General features: G+C 35.1%; 1 long non-coding RNA gene across 1 annotated transcript; it reads right to left on the reverse strand.

Annotated features, from left to right (window-relative positions):
* Nucleotides 1-8,552: 8,552 nt before the first annotated feature.
* Nucleotides 8,553-14,432, reverse strand: LOC111544726. The gene is made up of 3 exons (XR_002732262.1): nt 14,314-14,432; nt 10,806-10,925; nt 8,553-8,743 (listed from the first exon to the last, which is right to left on the reverse strand). It is a non-coding gene; the product is annotated as an uncharacterized LOC111544726 (long non-coding RNA).
* Between the last annotated feature and the right edge of the window lie 6,213 nt (nt 14,433-20,645).

The following is a 20,645-nucleotide window of genomic DNA, read 5'->3' on the forward strand; positions in this document are numbered from 1 at the left end:
TTTTTTTTTAGTAGAGACGGGGTTTCACCGTGTTAGCCAGGATGGTCTCGATTCCTGATCTCGTGATCCGCCCGTCTCCGCCTCCCAAAGTGCTGGGATTACAGGCTTGAGCCACCGCGCCCGGCCGGAAGAGCCTCTTTTAAAAACAATCAGATCTTGTGAGAACTCACTCACTATCATGAGAACAGCATGGAAACTGCCCCCATGATTCAATTACCTCTACCTGGTCACTCCCTTGACATATGGAAAATATGGGAATTACAATTCAAGATGAGATTTGGGTGGGGACACAAAGCCTAACCATATCACTGACTTAATGGAAATACCCATCATTTTCTTTTAGGTTTTGGACAGGTACTTCAATAAAACTAGGAACATTATTTTTAATTGATAGTTTTCTTGCAAATTTGTTTTAGAAAAATATGAGTGAATTTTATAATTTGCTAAAGGAGTTTTCCACATTTATCTTCATATGGCATATTTTCTTTGACTTGTTAATATGATATTTTGGAGTAATAGATTTTCTGAAGTTAAACTATTTTGTGTTCCAATATTACAATTAGTTATGGTGTGTTGATTAACTGATAGATAAATTTGATTTGATAGTAGTTTAGTCAGATAGTATCTTCAGATTTTTTGTATGCATTTGTATCAATATGTCTATTTTTAAAATATTCTCCTAATTACTATAGTATATCTAAACATTAGTCTAGTAGTGTCTGTGTTTTTACTGTTCTCCAAAATGGTAGGTATAAAATAAGCATGTTTTGCTCCCTTGAAAGCTTGGTAAAACTTATCTTCTCAGTTTAGTTTCTTTTGGGGTGGTTTTGTTCACCTTCTAGTCATGAGGTTGTGACTATGCCTATTCTATATCTCAGCGGGAGCTATAAGCGACTCTAGGACTTCAAGTAGCAAACCTCACTTTGGTCCCCTTTCTTGAGGGTATATTTTAGATCCTGGAAACTTTTGCCTACTGAGAATCTGAAGTTAGGAAGTTAGGAAGGCCATATCATCATCTGCTCACAACTTTTCATTTCTTTTCTGTTACCGGCCAAAAAAAGGTTTTGCCTTTGCATTTGAGAAAGGCCATGTCCTTCTGACTTTCTTATTTTATATTTTACCCATCTTTGATAAGTGTTTGGAACAAAGGGTGTTGTCAAAGTATGAAATTTTGTTATAGTTTTAATTAAGCCCCTGTAAAACTTAGTTTTCTTTTTCAAATATTTATAGCTAGACATATTCATTTCCTAGAACTGCTACAATAAAGTACAAACAGAACAGTTTAAAACAACAAAAACAACTTATCTCACAATTATGAAGTCTCAAAGTCCAAAATCAGATTGTCTGAATGATCATGCTCCCTCTGAAGCCTTCAGAAAAGAATGCTGCTTTGCCTTTTTCTAGCTTCTGGTAATTTGTGGGTAATCTTTAGTGTTCCTTGGCATTCGTTGGCTTGCATCTGCAACACTTCAATCTCTGCCTGTTGTCACGTGATGTTTTCTCTGTGTCTCTCTCCTCTTATGAGGATGTCAGTCATATTGGATAATGGGTCCACCTACTGACTTCATTTTAAATTATTATTATTATTATTATTATTATTATTATTAAGTTCTGGGGTATATGTGCAGAACGTGCAGTTTTGTTACATAGGTATACACGTGCCATGGTGGTTTACTACACCCATCAACCCATCACCGACATTAGGTACTTCTCCTAATGCTATCCCTCCCCTAGCCGCCCACCCCCCAAGAGGCCCCAGTGTTTGATGTTCCCCTCCCTGTGTCTATGTGTTCTCATTGTTCAGTTCCCACTTATGAGTGAGAACATGTGGTGTTTGATTTTCTGTTCTTATGTTAGTTTGCTGAGAATGATGGTTTCCAGCTTCATCCATGAACTCATCCTTTTTATGACTGCACAGTATTCCATGGTGTATATGTGCCACATTTTCTTTATCCAGTCTATCATTGATGGGCATTTGGGTTGGTTCCAAGTCTTTGCTATTGTGAATACTGCCACAATAAACATACATGTGCATGTTTCTTTATAGTAGAATGATTTATAATCCTCTGGGTATATACCAGTAATGGGATTTCTGGGTCAAATTGTATTTCTAGTTCTAGATCCTTGAAGAATCACCACAGTGTCTTCCACAATGGTTGAACTAATTTACACTCCCACCCTGCAAAGGCGTTATTTCCAAATAAGTTCATATTCACAAATACTAAAGGTTAGGACTTTAACATATCTTTTTGTGAGACATACAGTAATTCAACCCACAACTTTTGGCATATGTTGCCATCAATTATATATTGAATTCAATATTGAATGTTATATATAATCATGTTTTTTTTCAACTTATATGTGTCTATATATCAAAACATACCCACAAACACACACAGAGAGATATGGTTATATGTATATTTGTAATTTTATCTTCCCACCATATCAAACTTTGACATCCATTTGTTGAACTCTGACTTGCTTCCCTTAATTCTATTATATATAACGTTGCTCCCTTTGTTTGAATTGAAGTTACTGTAATTCTGACTGATTAACCTAGTGAAAGGCAGTTAGCAGAAAGGCCCCAATCTTCTTATTCTAATAGTAACAAAAAAGTGCCTTAACAATAACAATCTGTCAGTACAACTTCTAAATTATAATAAACAAAAATAATACGGAACTCTTTTAGATTAGTAAAATCTACCTCCTTGTAATTTGTGGCAATTTCTAGTTTTAAAAAAATCAGGTGTTTGGTATCGATTAAAGAGGGAACAAAGCATAAAATCTAACCTGCAGTAACATGTCAAAATTTTGCAGTAAACTAACAATTCAGGGAATACAGCCACTCTAGTACACCCAAAAGAAATGTGAAACAACTGGGAAGCAGGACTACTGCAAAGCATGGCTAAATGACCTAAAATGCATTTTGGAGTAGAGCATATGTGTGTATAGTATAAGATAACAAATTAGCTATTTATAAATTAAAGATTCTGCATCATCCATAAACATTTATGGAGCACAGATCATTTACAAGTTCCACATACTAAGTTCTTATGTAAAACATTATACTAATTTTTAAAGTATATAACCTGTGTTAAGAACTTGTATATGTAGAAAGAGGGAGATATAAAGTAATATGTGCACATTACTTCAGTGATCAGCAAATTTGTACATTATTTCTATGTTTTCATGTGTGTCTCAAATATTGCTTTATTGATGTGAACAATAACTTAGTTTCACTGGTGATGTATAAAACATCAAAATCAAGAAGTACCAAATTATGCTAGAGTTTCTTATTTGCTTCTAATGCTATCTTGTGGGTGTTCAATATATCTTCGTGTGGTAAGAGTACAAGTCCTCTCAGAAGACAATACACTCAGTCATTATCCTATGGAAATCTGAGTCAACATAGGAGCAGTGTCCTATTTCAAATTATGATTGATAGATGCTAGTCAATTTGCTTTCACTTTTACCGTAACAAAAGTACTATTTCTCTGCTTCGCCTACTGGACCATGCCAGCTGGTTGGGAACCAAATCTCTAAAAGTACCAATTAAAATAAAAATAGTTCAATCTGGAATAAGTAATAAAGTACAGCTTTGGAACACTGTGAAAATATATAAGTGATCATTAGCAACACCTGCAGCCTACTTCCCTTTGCTCACAATGACTCATTGACAATAATCTAGTGATAACACAAAAGGCTAAAAAGTGGAAACAGAAAAACTTCAACTTTCTTAGTGATAATTAAACTCAATTTATTCTAATTTCTTTTTATGCTAACTCATTTAATTTATATTTATATCAAACAGCATCAACATATCTATCCTCAAATTTTTCCATTATTCAACTAAAATACTCTATGTGTGATAGAAGAGGTATTTTTAAAAATCAATAAGTTACTTCTTAAATCAATGTCCTCATCTGTAAAATGAGGAAATATGTCTAGCCGAGGACTGCACAGAGAGTGCCGCTCTTTAATCCCACACCCAAGGTGGACATTGATGATGAAAGTTTTTCTGGTAAGGATTATTCACAGCTTTTTCTATAAGGCTGTGATGTAGATTTTCTTGTTTCTTAAACCTATGGTCTGAAAGAATAGTTATCTTCTGCTCTTTTCATATATTGAATATACGATGCTATAACGGGGATAAGATCATTGCAATGAGGATTGTCATTTAGAAAAAGAAACAATGGAAGAAACAGATCAGTAAGTGGTACATGGCAATGCAGAAATTCTCCAGGACCAGACATTGTGAAGATTCACTATCTTAGGGATGAGAATTTACAAGATTAGATCTGAGTCTGCTCTCGGGGTCCTCGACCAATATCCATTATGGCCCTTGTCTTGCCTCCTGTGATAGTCTCCATTTTCTGTTATCTTGGTTGGATGTATTCATAATGGATGTTGGAAAATGCATCTTATTTACAGTCCATTTTATGATAACGCAAGAGTGGCAAATATAGTTGTAAGTCCCAAAAAGTTAAAATAATTTGAGTAGAGGCTTATAATTTCCTCAACAATACAATTATTTCAAAAACTTAGTTCTATTTACTTTCAGTCAGACTTGTAGCTAGTACAAACACTCATTTTTATCGTAATCATGTCTTTGAATGTGATTATTATTTCACAATCTTGATGAATATTTTCACTGTGTGTAGAATTCTAGAATGGCAGTTCTTTCCTTTCAGCAAATTAAAACCATAATCTACTGATACCTGCCTTCCATTTGAATATTGAGCAGTCAGCTGTCAATGTAACAATTCAAAGTAATCTATAAACCACAGTTCTTGCTTTCACAATGTTTTCTTAAGATTTTTCTCACCTCTTTTTTTTCCATTTTTTAAGAGATTTTGCAGTTTTACTAAATTGTGAAGCCTAGCATTCATACTGATTTTCTTATTTAAACTGTACTTTACAGTAATCAAATAGTCAATGGGAAAAGTGTCTCCTTATAAAAAGATTCCAATTAATACATAGGAAATAATAATAGAATTATATCCATTTTGTAACCTCTAATCTGCGAATAGATTGAAACACTGACTAGTTCCTGTTAATATTGTTATTTAACAGTTGATCCCAGTCCTTGGTAGATTTAAACAATCTTTTATTTTGCTCACAATTTTGTGTTGGAAATTCAGGAAGAATTTAGCTGGGTATTTCTCTCTTGGGGTCTCTCAGGCAATTGTAAGAAAAGGTCAGCCAAGGCTACAGTGATCTGAAGACTTAACTGGACTGAATATCCAGGATGGTTGGTTCTCATGGCTGAAAGTTGATGCTGGCTCTCAACTGAGAGCTCTAATGGGATTGACTGGAATATCTACAAGTGGATTATCCAGCATAGCAGTCTCAGAGTAATTAGACTTGTCATATTGCAGTTGGCTTCCCTTAGAGCAGGGTTCTCAACCTTGAAACTATTGATATCTTGTTGTAGGGAGTCTGTCCTGTGCATTGCAGGATGTTTAGCAGTATCCCTGCCTCTACCCACTAGATGGCAGTAGCACCACCCTTCCCATTGTGTCCAGACTTGACTAAATGTCCCCGAAATGGGAGGGAGGATTAAATCGCCCCAGAAAGGAAATGATTGCCCTAGTGAGCATCCAAAAAGAGCCAAGGGACCTGCATAATTTTTCTCTGATCTAGCTTCAAAAGTCTCATAGCATTATTTCCACTGTATTCTACTGGTTACAAGAAAATTACTAGAGTAAATTGAGATTTGAGGAGAGTCTCTTAGTGGTGGAGTGTCAAAAAAGGTTGAACATGTTTTAAAATACCTGCAAATGGCCAATGACATCAAAAAATGAAGAAAATACATGTGAATCTGATAAAACGTCTAGTTCTAACCAGAAATGTATAGAGAATACAGAGATTATACTAAATAATACACGGGGTTAATGAGCAAAATCCAATTGATCCAGGTCTTGGGAAAATCTAAAAGTTCGAAGACCAAGTTTATCCAACAAATAAAATTCAAGTCGAAAAAGATTCAGGAAAAGCCTCAATCTTTTAAAGATTAAAGCAGACTGAAGACACATGTCAACCATTACAATGCATACATTTTACCTGAATTATGATTTAAACATTGTAAGGAAAAATTATGAGACAACTAGAGAATTTGAATACCGAGTGAATATTTGATAATATTAAGAAATATTGTTAGATATTTTTCCTATGATAATGTTATTGAGATTTTTTTTTTTTAAGAAAAAGATTTATTTTACTTTGGAAACATATTCTGAAATAATTGAGGCTGAAATAATATGATGTCTGGAATTTGTTTCAAAATAATACAGGGCTTGAGGAAAGGGATCAGGCATTTCTAATTTCTAAAATTCATATTTGGAAGATTGTCACAACTTTGTTCACTTTTAATCACTTTTACCAAATTGATATATATATATGTATATATAAATATATGTAAAATTTTATTCGTTATAAAATATATGCCCATGATAAATATTTTTGACAATAGAGTACTCTTTTAGGGAAAAATAGCAATAACTTAAAACATAGAGAAAACCAACATTAAATTTTTCTATGCTTCTTTTTGGTCATGTTTCTATTCACAGACATAATGGAAACATAGCTCAGATCACATTGTATTTACCAATTTCTCAGTCAAAATCATATAGTGTTCATTTTCCTATATTATTTAAATTTCTCCAATATTTCTCTGACAACAAAATTTTAATTGTGGATATGTAAGTCCTGCACAAACAGGTTAAATCCAAAGTCTTTTTCTGAATATTTAAAACGTATATTGTAAATGAAAACTTATTTTCTCACTGTGTCTACTCATGGGGTATGAATAGAATATATGTAAAAATACTTTTTAAATCTCAAATCATTTATTTTAGACGTTTTTAATTGTTTCTCTTGGATTTTCTATGTATAATTTGTATTTTTTTCCCCATTTTTCCAATGGTATCTCTGACTTCTACTTCTTTTCTTTTTATGCTGGCAACATTTTTAACAAATCATTAAATAATAATGGTCCTGACAACTGTATTTTAAAAAAATATGTTCTCCAAAATTTAAAAAATCAATATCAGATAACATGAGTGCTTCCAAATCCAGGATGTCATTTCAGTTTTGTTCAGTCCTCAGAAGATACAGATTCACAGAAGTCTCTGGTGCAAAATAACACCAAGAATTCTGGCATAACAATGGGTCATCTCTGTTCATAGGATCAGATTTCATTCAGTCGCAATATTCGGGTCAATTCTAGGAGAACTGGAGATTGATCCCAACGGCTTTAAATTCAGAAAGTTTTGGGGGGTTTAATCTAATGATTGCTATTACCGATGTAAAGACGGAGAGCTGAGATGAATTCAGAGATTGAGCTCAAAGCCTTTCAGGATATTGAAAACTATCAAAACCCACAACACAACTCCAAGATTTGTAAATGATGGACATTTGAAAACAGTTTCTTATCCTGAGGTCAGATGGCAAAGAGAAAAACAATTACGGGCTGGGAGTGGTGGCTCATTCCTGTAATCCCGGCACTTTGGGAGGCCTCACTCGAGGTCAGGAGTTCAAGATCAGCCTGGCCAACATGGTGAAACCCCATCTCGACTAAAAAAAAAAATTAGCTGGGTGTGGTGGCACACCCCTGTAGTCCCAGCTTACTCGGGAGGCTGAGACAGGAGGATCACTTTAACCCAGGAGGCGGAGGTCACAGTGAGCCAAGATTGTGCTACTGTGCTCCAACCTGGGCAACAGAGCAAGACTCCATCTCAGAAAAAAAAAAAAAAAAAATACTGTAAAAAAATTATAAACTCTGAAGATGCACAACTATGGCTCACAAATAAGTGATTCTGAACATTGAGGTAAGTAGCCAGCAACGGGCACATATTATAGAGACAGATGACACTTTTGCACAACATTAAAGGAAAAAGAACAGTTGTCACATATTTTTTCATTAGTCAAAGAAATGCTTTCATATTAGTAAAAAACAAAAAAACAAAAAAGTTCTGATCAGCCATTTTTGACTGCCAGATATCTGATAAATTGAATACTAAACAAAGTACCATTTTAAAATTTATTTTATACAGAACAGAAGCTAAAAGCAGAAATCATAAAAGCTATTCCATGCTGGAAAAACTGAACAAGAGAAATAATTATATACACTATCTCTTCTGGAAAAACTGGATTGGGTTTTGTTCTGTATCAATAGGTGAGTTCTCAGTCTTCCCACCTTTTTTCTTTTTTATCATGTCCTACGACCTAATGCCAGAAAGAAAAAATAATTTTAGCCTGATTATGAAAGCTCGTATAATTAGTAAACTCTCAGTAACTGAAAGTATATGAATAGGGTATGGATGACGATGACTAGCAACTTTGTTTAGAGGGGATTCAAACATCAGGAGGCTGATTGGGTTTTATGACCTGTAGTGTGAGATCCAATGCTGAGTTTCTTTTACTCTTTAAAATCATAAAGTAAATTTTCCTTATGTCTTACCATGTTCCAGTTATCAATAAAGAGTAACAAATGACACCAAAACTTACTGATGTAAAACAATAATTTTATTATACTTGTGAATTCTGTGGACGAGGTAATTTAAACATGGCATAGGGAACATGGCTTTTATCTTCTGCTCCACAACTTCAGGTCTCGATAAAATAAAACAAGATTAATAATATTCTCTGATCACAATGCAAGGAAATAGAAACTAAAACAAAATAAATAATCAAATCACCATCCAAAATGTCTACAATTTAAAAACTCTCTGTGAAACAACACCTAGAGAAAAAGAGAAAAGAGCCATGAAGTCACAGAATTTTTAGAACATACTTTTTATGAAAATACTATATATCAAAACATATAATATAATTAAAGCAATGATTTAAAGAAAATATACAGCCTTATATAATTATTTTTATTAAAATGATGGGTGCAGCACACCAACATGGCACAAGTTTACATATGTAACAAACCTGCACGTTATGCACATGTACCCTAGAACTTAAAGTATAATAATAAAAAAAAAAAGATGATATTTTCTAACACAAAAGTTTGAAAATGAACTTTAAATTAAGCAAAAGAAAGGACAAAGAGCAAAATTATACAAATAAAAGCAGAAATGAATCAGGTAGAAATTAGTAAAACAATAAAAATAGTGATGGCTTATAAAAATATCCAGCAAACAACTAGCTAACTTAATTTGAAAAAAAAAAAAAAAAAAGAGAGAGAGAGTGAGAGCAAGCACAAATATACAAAATAAGAAGTAATGAATGGGAAATAATCATTGAAACACATGCATCATCACTAATACACATGTATTGTACATAAGTATGAGTATTTTTAAAATTCAAAATCTGAAACACTTCTGGTCTCAAACATTTTAGATAAGGGATATTCAAGTTGTAGACAATTCATTGTTGACTGAAACATTGTTAAGTGATGCATGACTGTACTCAACTTTGCTGTAAAAGTGCTGTGTTAGTGCATTTGGGCTGTCTATCATAAAAAAATACCATAAACTAGGTACATTATAAACAAACAAATTTATTTCCCACTGGAGAAATAAATTTCCCAATGACTACAGAATTTGTAAATTAATTTGAGCTCAAGATAAACTATTAAAAATAGTAGAAACTGGATTCTGGAGACCAGAAAGTCCAAGGTCAAGGTAGGGTTGGTGTACGGGAAAGGCTTGCTTTCTGTTTCCTGGATGACACCTTTTCCGTGTATTCTTACAAGTGGAAATAACAAGGGTCTTACTCGGATCTGTTTCATAAGGCCACTAATTTTATCTATAAGGCCTCCACCCTCACGTCCTAATCACCTCCTAAAGGCCCTATCTCCTAATACCATCGTCTTGGGGTTTGGAATTTTAACATGCTAACTGGAGGGGAGCACAAACATTTAGACTATGGCAAGTTCAAAAGCAGTCATTGAAAGTATGTAAAGGATAAACATGGCTGAGTCCAATAAAAATTTAAAAATAAAGTGCTCTTTAAGTATAGGCACTAAAAATTTAATTTCTTAATAAAGCTTTTTATATGTCCCAAAATATTATTATTATTATTTCGAATTTTTCCAACCATTTAAAAATGGAAAAATCTCTTCTTGTGTTATCAAAAAATAGACAGTGAGCTATAGTTTACCAACCTCTGGCTCAACCATTTGTTGATTATTATTGCTGGATGGTAGACATCTATTTCCTGTTAGATGAAAGACGAGAGAATCTAGTTTTTAGTCTTTTTGATCATTTATTTTGAACTCAAATTAATTTACAAATTCTGTAGCCATTGGGAAGAACAACTTTTTGATGCGTGTAAAATCTGTTATAATGTTTGTATTCGCTTTGACCTGCCTGTGACTGAAATTGTAGAACTGAAGCTATATGTTCTCTCTGCATCTGTTTGTCTCTGTGTATATCATTGTCTATACTCAAGCAATGCTTTACCTCTCATGGTTTTCTTACCTCTGAAAGCTTTTAATAAACTATACTGTTTTATGTTTTACATTTAAGAACACTGATTGGATTGCTTTATGGAGAAAAATAAGCACTTAGATAAATAAATACTTTTTTAAATTTCCAGAAAATAAGAAAATTCTACTATTTTAAATGAATTAAACATTTAAAATAATCTCTCTTACAGAAATTTCTAGCACAGAAACATTTTGGAAAGTGAGACTAGTTTAAATTTTTAAATTTAAAAGTAAACACCTAGAAGGAGGCAGAGCAAGAACCCTTCAGTGATTATCTCCCCCTGAAAGAACACCACATTGAACAACTATGCACACAAGAAAGCACTTTCATAAGAACCAAAAATCAGGTGGATGGTGATCATAATACCTGGTTTTAACATCATATCAGGGAAGGAGGCACTGAAGAGGGTAGGAAAAAATAGTCTTGAATTGTCGACACCATCCCTCCCCAGTTTCCTGCAGCAGCCACATGGTGCAGAGAGAGAATCTGTGTTTGGGGAAGGGAGAGGGCAGTGATTGTGGACCTTGAATTGAAACTCAGTGCTGCCTGTCACAGTGGAAAGCAACACAAGGTAGAATTCAGCTGGCATTCATGGAGGGAACATTTAGACCAGCCCTAACCAGATGGAAATCATCCGTCCCAGTGGTCAGAACCTGAATTCCAGGAAGCCTTTCCACCACGGGCTAAAAGTGCTCTGGGGTTCCAAATCAACTAGAAAGGCAGTCTAAGCCACAAGAACTGCAATCCTGGGCAAGTCCTGGTGCTATGCTGGGCTCAGCGCCAGTGGGCTTGGGGTACATGTGACCTAGTGAAACACCAGATGTTGTGGCCGAATGAGTGTTTGCATCACCTCCTCACTAACCCCAGGCAATACAGCTCGCAGATCTGGGAAAGACTCCCTCACTTAGCTTGAGGAAAGGAGAGAGGAGAGTAAAGAGGACTTTGTCTTGCAATCTGGATACCAGCCTATCCACAGTGGTGTAAGGCACCAAGCCTGATGCCCCCATTCCAGGCCCTAGCCCTCCAAACAACATTTCTAGACACAATTGGCCGGAAGAGAATCCACTGACTTGAAGGGAAGGATCCAGTTTTGGCAAGATTCATTACCTGTTGACTAAAGAGACCCTGAGTCTTGAAGAAAAGTCAGCAATAGCCAGGCAGTACTACCATGGGCCTTGGGTGAGACCCAGTTCTGTGCTGGCTTCAGGTGTGACCCAGCACATTCGCAGCTGTGGTGGCCACAGAAAAAGAATCCTGCTTGTGAATGGGAGAGGGAAAGGGAAAGGAGACTTTTGTCCTGCAGCTTGGGCAAGAGTTTGGCCACAGTAAGGTAGAGAACCCAGAAGACTCCTGGGGCTCCCAATTCCATGCCTTGGCTCCGAGATGGTCACTTTCTGGACCCACCTAGAGGTGGAGGCTAGAGGGGAGCTCACTGCCCTGAAAGGAGAGAGCCAGGTCGAGCAGCATTTATCACAAGCTGACTGAAAAGCCCTTGGGTCTTGAGTGAACCGTAATCGTTAAATGTTTATTATCTAAGGATAACAGATAACATGTTGTAGATGATTTTTTATATATTCTGATGTGTGCCTGAAGGCTCTCCTATAAATTACAGACCCGAGTTTTTGTCTTCACACAGGGCAGTCTGAGAGCCTCGTAGAGTGGACTGTACAAGATACAGTAAGCTCCCCATCTGCAGTTTCACTTTCCATGGTTTTGGTTACCTATGTCCATCATAATCCAAAAATATTAAGTGGAAAATCCCAGAAATAAACAATTTGTAAGTTTTAAATTGTGCACCATTCTGAGTAATGTGATGAAATTTCATACCATCCACCTCTGTCCAGGCCTGGACATGAATCACCCGCTTGCTCATGCTCAGTGTGTCTAGGCTGTAGATACTACCAACCAGTTAGTCACTTAGTAACAATCTTTGTTTATCAGATTAACTGTTGTGGTATAGCAGTGCTTCTGTTCAAATAACCCTTATTTTACTTAGTAATATATCCAAAGTGCAAGAGTAGTGATGCTGGCAATTTGGATATGCAAAAGGAAAGCAGTAAATTGTTTCCTTTCAGTGAAAAAGTGACAGTTCTCCACTAAATTAGGGAAAAAACATAGTGTGTATAAGGTTTGATATTTTTCACGGTTCTAGGCATCAACTGGATGTCTTGGAATGGCCCTTGAGGATAAGAGAAGACTATTGTACTCCAAGTGATACTTCAAAGAATAGACTGTTGGGCACAAACTCTTTAGCTGACATTACTTAGATAACTTTCAGACCACACCATTGACTGAATAAGGATTTCCAGAACTCTTTTTAGTATACAGGTAAAAGACTTCATGAAATCAGACCACTGAACCAAATTTAGCAAACAAGAATTAATTAAATAGCACAGCGGTCCCCAAACTTTGTGGCACCAGGGACCAGTTTTGTGGAAGACAATTTTTCAATGGACTAGGGGAAAGGTGGAGGGATAGTTTTGGACTGAAACTGTTTCACTTCAGATCATCAGGCATTAGTTAGATTCTCATAAGCAGTGCAACCTAGATCCCTCACATGTGCAGTTCACAATAGTGTTTGTGCTCCTATGAGAATCTAATGTTGCCGTTGATCTAACAGGAGGCAGCGTTCAGGTGGTAATGCTTGCTTGCCTGCTGCTCATCGTTCTGCTGTGTGGCCTGGTTCATAGCTGGTCATAAGGTGGCCTAGGGTTAGGGACACCTGAAATAACACTCTTCGAACTGATTAGAAAAAAAATTTTTTTTCTACTTATTTGTTTGAAATATCGTTGGTGCCATTTTAATGCTCTATTTTTTATGGCTATATAAGGAAATCCTATCTCTTCTTGAATGACCTCTAATGTTTAAATTAATAGATTGCTTTCTAAACAGAAATGAAACATTCTAAACTTACGTCTGTTTCTGAGCGAAACCCAGAATTCAGAAACTTTTACTAGATACCCTTTGTTCTTCACGGCAATAGAGTCATTTATATGGATTTTGTGAACAGAAGTTCTCTACATCAGAATTTGAGGGAAAGAGACTTTGTGACAGTGAAGAGTTTGCAAAGTGGGGAGATACAGCCTTCAGTATAAAATGAAGATGCATTCCAGAGAACAAACAGAGGGTTTGGGTTTTTTTTTTTTTTAATTGCTTTTTGTAGAGCAATATCCAAAAAAATTGTTTGGGGATCTCACTATGTTGTCCCAGCTGGCCTCAGACTCCTGGCCTCAACCCGTCTTCCTGCCTCAACATCCCAAATTGGTGGGATTACAGGCACAAGTCACTGTTCCTGGCCAGGGTTTGGATTTTATAGCAAAAGCTCTCATTCAGGTTCCCAATCAGGTTCATTTATGCAAATAAAGGATTCAAGTTTACTTAGTTGTAATTGTCAATATAGCTGAGTTCTGATTGCGCAATTCATCCCAGCTCTAACTGGTTGATACAGCGGAGCTCTGAAAACTCCCAGATTTAAAGGGATGCAGGTTTAGCGGGAAGTCAGAGTGTGTGTGTGTCCTGTAGTCAGCTAATGGCTGCTTGGTTCTATTTTAAATTTAGGCCCAATTAGCTACTTGGAATCCATCTTGAGAGATTTGCTCTTTCAAGCTCACTTTCATTCACAGATTCAAGTAGAATCTTCCCTCCTTTTTATCCAGAATATAATTGCTCAAATTTCTTATGTAACCAAGACTTTACTTTTGGTGGCATATTTGAGACAAATTCTTATTCAATCAGTTATGATGAAACAATATTAAAGAACAAAGTTGACTTTATACCTAAATGTATGGCTTAAAAAGACCTCTTATGAAAACTGACATGATGCCTGACTAATGCATTCCCAGTCTTATACATAGTAAGGAAGGTTAGCTCTTACCAGGCTGGTAGATTTAGCAAATCTTGGGAACCTCACAGGATGGAAATTCCTCTAAATGGTAAAGGTTACAGGTTAAGTTCAGTGGAGAAAGTTTTTGGGAGTTTGATTTACTAGCCTTGTAATACCTGCAATACCAAAAATAGAGAGTTTTAAAAGTCCTATCTGAAATTTCTTATGGAAACTTTCAAACAAATGTTAATTCCATAGCTTTAGTGGTCGCTTGATACCATATGCCTCTATTTTTGCAAAGCAACTCAAGGAGGCCTTATATGTTTAGTTGTTATTCTTGCTTCACTTATGTGAACCATTATCACAAACCTGAATGGAACAAGCCTTTTTGTGAGTAAGAATAACCTTGAGAAAGAGAGAGATTATTTATGATCATAAGGGGAGTAGGGTGACTGCCAGGAAGAATTGTGGGTAAGTTTTTAAATGTCACAAAAGAAACGACTAAATGTCCTTTCACTGGGATGCTGGGCATTGTGTAACCAGTCCTCTGGGAATTATGTAATTCCATGATCTGTGCATGTTTAGTTATCTTTAGATGGGAGTCACTTGTTTCCTGCTCAGAGTAATGCAAATGGTTCATTTTCATGGAAAAGTAAATGAATTATGATAAGTAAAATTATCTATATATAGATATATTTAACATATGCAATAAATTTAACATATATACAAATTTAACATACATATTAAATGTACTATATTAGATGTATAACATATATTAAGATATCTATAACATATGGATATCCTATATATTAAGATACATATCTTAATATGTAATAATCAATATAGATTAACATATATCTTAATATATTATACATCTACTATAGATAGATATTTTATATAATATATAAATAAACATTTAATAGGTAATCTTTTATCTTTTATCAGAAGTCTTTCTTCAAAAGACACAACAGAAAAAATGTTACAATTATAATTTTGGAACATATTAGCGCAACACATATGACTGATGATGATTGCATCCAGAATATAGTATATAAAGAACCATTATGAAGCCCTAAGTAAACAACAGCCTCAAAGGTCATTTTATTTATTAGGTATTTGATGTATAACAACATTACTCCCAAACTCAGCAGCTATAAAACAGTAAATATTCATTATCTCACAGATTCTATGGATCAGAAATTCAGGTGGGTACCTCTGACCCAGGGTCTCTCACAAAGCTGCCATCAAGGTGTCAGGAGATGCTGTAGTCTCCTTTGGAGGCTCTGCTAGGGGAAGATCCACTGTCATGCTATCTCATATGGTGGTTGACAGAATTTAGTTCTTGCCAGCCTATTGAACTGAGAGCCTCAATTCCTTACAGCTATTGGCCAGAGCCCTCTGTCAGTTTCTTATCTTGTAGGCCTCTCCATATGGTAGCTCAAAACATGAGTCCTGGATTCTCACAATTTGAGTCCATGAAAGGGTGAGAGAGAGGAAACTGAAGCCACAGTCTCCTGGTAACCTAATCTCAGAAATGATATCTCATCATTTTCTGCCATGCTCTGTTTCTTACATGCAAATCACTAGGTCTACGTCCTCACTCAAAGGAAAGAGGTTACACAAGGAGGCAAAGATCACTGGGGTCCGTGATAAAGGCTGCCTATCCAAGTCAAGTGAAGAAACTTATAGAACAAGAAACACAGAGGATATAAACCTATTAAAAGTGTTTAACCTTCTTAATAATAAAGAAAATGCAAACTAAGACCACAATTTCACAATCAGTAGATTCATTTTTAAAAGTAAAAGTCTGAAAATACTAAACGTTAGCAAGAATTTGCAGAAATGAGGAAGTGATGGGAATGTAAATGGATAATACCTTAGAAAGTAATTCCTCATCACTTAGTAAAATTCCACTGACTTATAATCTGACTCAATAATTCTTCTCCCACATATATAGTCTAGAGAAATTGCATGTGAACATCAGATGTTCAAAATGTTCTTAAACACATTGTTCACAATAACAAAAAACAATTAGAAGCTTAAATAAATAAATAAGTGATGGCAGATTAATACAACAGAGTACAGTACTCAACAGCTGCATATATCAATAAATATTTGTGAGGAAAGCAAGTCACAGAAAAGAAGTATAGTATGATCTAACATAAATGTTCAAAAAAGGAAAAGCTAAGTAATATCTACTTTAGGAATGAATTTTCAGTACATATGGCTACACTATAAAGAAAAACAAATGAATGCAATTATACAAAGTTCAGACTACTGGTTCCATGTGTGTGGGAGGAAAGGAGATGTTATGGAAATAGGTTCATAAGAGGCTTTAGCTTTTTCTTCAGCTGAATGATACATACATAAGTATTCTTTTTTTTTTTGTTATTGCTTCTAAACCACACACTTACATCATATACATTTTCAATGACATGTTTTGCATTTTTAACTAAAATTGATGAATTTCTTTGACATTATGAAGAGTACTGTATATGTTACAGCATTCAGTAAGGATTAACCAAAGCAAGTCATGACTGCATTATACTAATGGAAAAGCATCTCTATAAGGACTTTCTTATAAGGACCCATCAAAGATTGATTCAATAACTATTCATATATTCATGAATGCATTCCCTGAATATAATGGGAATATTCCTATATTATAGTCACCCTTACTGCTCTTCTTCAACTGTTTTTAATATGTCAAATATATCTTTTGTTAAGGAGCATATACTCTCCTTTTATGTTTCCCAAACTACTTTCTCTAAAGAAGAGAGTAAGTAATCAAAGCAATATGATTATCTGAATTTAAGATCACACCAATGAATCCCACTTCATTTCTCTCAGTAGTATCCAGTATTTTTAAATAATTAATTTACAAGAAACAAAAAAGGAATGACAGGATTCAAATACATAAAAACTTAAATGAAACAAAGGAATTCTTCAAGACGTGTTATACACATACTATTTATTCAAATAAATTAGTTTGTGTTAAAATCAAAATCTTGAAAATAACACAGTTCCAGAGCAAATATTATTAAGTCAGTTACATAAACAAGCACCATATTTACCTTAGCAAAACATTAGGTCTAAATTATTTGCCTCCAGTGATTCCTGAAAAGGGCTTATATTTGTGGTTTGAATACAAGAAACTTAGAAATGCTAATCATTCCATCTGGAAATTAAAATCATAAACTGCTAGATTACTGAGTGTTTTCAATGAACTCTAACATGCAGAATAGTAAAGATGGGAATTTGTTTTGATGAAAATGATTAGAATTTTTTAAAAACATTTTTAATACTGAGGTTGGTTAAATCAGACATGATGCAGTATAATTTAGAAATACATCAATCTTCATTATAAGACAGAATGAAGCTAAATTAATTGAATGATGTTACTAAACATAGGAATTTAATTTTTTCACACGTTTGTAAACTTAAAAATGAAGAAACACCAATACAATGAACTTGTTTTCCTTTAAAAACACATTTCTAAATTTATAGCTTTCCTACTGCTTAAGATTGCTAAGCAGTAAAACATGGAGTACATTATGTAGAGACTTTTTACTTTTTTTAGTAAAAGATCACATACTCCAAACTCTTGTATTAATCAACCAAACGATTGTTCAGGTTTCATGTAGAACTATGATCAACTTTCTAAATGAGTGCAGTGCAAAGCATTTGACTTTCAAAGTTTTTTAAACATTTGATAACTACTTAAAATCTTAAATGGAATTATCTCCAATATCATGTATGTATTGGAGAACACGAAAAAGACATCTTAGTCTTTTATATATAATAAGGTTGGGACTTGAGGGGTGAACAAGACTTAACTGATCCCTTCGCTTAAAGATCACAGTGTATTAGGAAGAAAAAAAGACATATCATCAGGCAATTACTTATAATTGTGGTTGCAACTGAGAAAGAATAAAGTTGTTCCATACTGTATAAAACTGTAATTGATGATGCCCAACTTAATCTGGGGAATCCCAGGAGGAAGCTCAGAATAAATAAGCAGAGAAAATAAAGGAAAAGGGGATGTCACGGAGAGGGGGAATGTCTCAGGTGGGAAGTATCATGACCTTTCAGGAACTTGGAAGACAGCCCTATGATTGGGACACCGAAATATGGAAGAGGGGAATAAAAGGAGGAGTTGCGGAAAGGTAAAAGAGCTTACCTTTTTCCATTTTCAGTCACTATCCTGGTGAGATGCAGGTTACCTTTCCCTTAAGTGCTGTACCCACCTCCTCCAAAATATGCTGCTTAAATTCAAACTGCACACTGCTCCCAGAGTATGTTTTTCTTAGGCTCATTGCCATTGTGATAATTTAGAGTGAATTTATAGTGAAATATTATATATGGTAACATACTTAATGCACATTGGAGGAATATATAAAAGGGCTTATATTTGTGGCTTGAATATAAGAAACTTAGAAATGCTAATCATTCCATCTGGAAATTAAAATCATAAACTGCTAGATTACTGAGTGTTTTCAATGAACTCTAACATGCAGAATAGTAATGCTTGATCTTGCATTGGTGTCCCACCTCTTAAATCTCACTACCTTGAATGTAAATGAGTTAAAAGACCCATGTAAAAGACACAGGGTGGTAGGTTGCGTAAAAAAGCAAGACTCTTTTTCTGTTGTGTCTCTGCCAGGCTTTGGTATCAGGATGAATTTTAGACCAATATCCCTGATGAACATCGACACAAAAATCCTCTATAAAATACTGGCAAACCGAATCCAGCAGCACATCAAAAAGCTTATCCACCATGATCAAGTGGGCTTCATCCCTGGGATGCAAGGCTGGTTCAACATACACAAATCAATAAACGTAATCCAGCATATAAACAGAACCAAAAACAAAAAACACATGATTATCTCAACAGATGCAGAAAAGGCCTTTGACAAAATTCAACAGCCCTTCATGCTAAAAAAACGCTCAATAAATTCGGTATTGATGGAATATATCTCAAAATAATAAGAGCTATTTATGACAAACCCACAGCCAATATCATAGTGAATGGGCAAAAACTGGAAGCACTCCCCTTGAAAACTGGCACAAGACAGGGATGCCCTCTCACACCACTCCTGCTCAACATAGTGTTGGAAGTTCTGGCCAGGGCAATCAGGCAAGAGAAAGAAATCAAGGGTATTCAGTTAGGAAAAGAAGAAGTCAAATTGTCCCTGTTTGCAGATGACATGATTGTATATTTAGAAAACCCCATCGTCTCAGCCCAAAATCTCCTTAAGCTGATAAGCAACTTCAGCAAAGTCTCAGGATACAAATTCAATGTGTAAAAATCACAAGCATTCTTATACACCAGTAACAGACAAACAGAGCCAAATCATGAGTGAACTCCCATTCACAATTACTTCAAAGACAACAAAATACCGAGGAATCCAACTTACAGGGATGTGAAGGACCTCTTCACGGAGAACTACAAACCACTGCTCAGTGAAATGAAAGAGGACACAAACAAATCGAAGAACACTCCATGCTCATGGATAGGAAGAATCAATATTGTGAAAATGGCCATTCTGCCCAAGGTAATTTATAGATTCAATGTCATCCCCATTAAGCTACCAATGACTTTCTTCACAGAATTTGAAAAAACTACTTAAAAGTTTATATGGAACGAATAAAAGAGTCTGCATTGCCAAGACAATCTTAAGCCAAAAGAGCAAAGCCGAGGCATCACACTACCTGACTTCAAACTATACTACAAGGCTACAGTAACCAAAACAGCATGGTGCTGGTACTAAAACAGAGATATAGACCAATGGAACATAACAGAGACCTCAGAAATAGTACCACACATCTGCAACCATCTGATCTTTGACAAACCTGACAAAAACAAGAAATGAGAAAAAGATTCCCTATTTAATAAAGTGTGCTGGGAAAACTGGCTAGCCATAAGTAGAAAACTGAAACTGGATCCCTTCCTTACACCTTATACAAAAATTAACTCAAGATGGATTACAGACTTAAATGTTAGACCTAAAACCATAAAAACCCTAGAAGAAAACCTAGGCAATACCATTCAGGACATAGGCATGGGCAAGGACTTCATGTCTAAAACTCCAAAAGCTACGGCAACAAAAGCCAAAATTGACAAATGGGATTTAATTAAACTAAAGAGCTTCTGCACAGCAAAAGAAACTACCATCAGAGTGAACAGGCAACCTACAGAATGGGAGAACATTTCTGCAATCTACTCATCTGGCAAAGGATTAATATCCAGAACCTACAAAGAACTCAAACAAATTTACAAGAAAAAAAAAAAACCATCAAAAAGTGAGCAAGGGATATGAATAGACACTTCTCAAAAGAAGACATTTATGCAGCCAACAGACACATGAAAAAATGCTCATCCT

The sequence above is a fragment of the Piliocolobus tephrosceles genome, chromosome 2, assembly GCF_002776525.5.
Source record: "Piliocolobus tephrosceles isolate RC106 chromosome 2, ASM277652v3, whole genome shotgun sequence".
NCBI lineage: Eukaryota > Metazoa > Chordata > Mammalia > Primates > Cercopithecidae > Piliocolobus > Piliocolobus tephrosceles.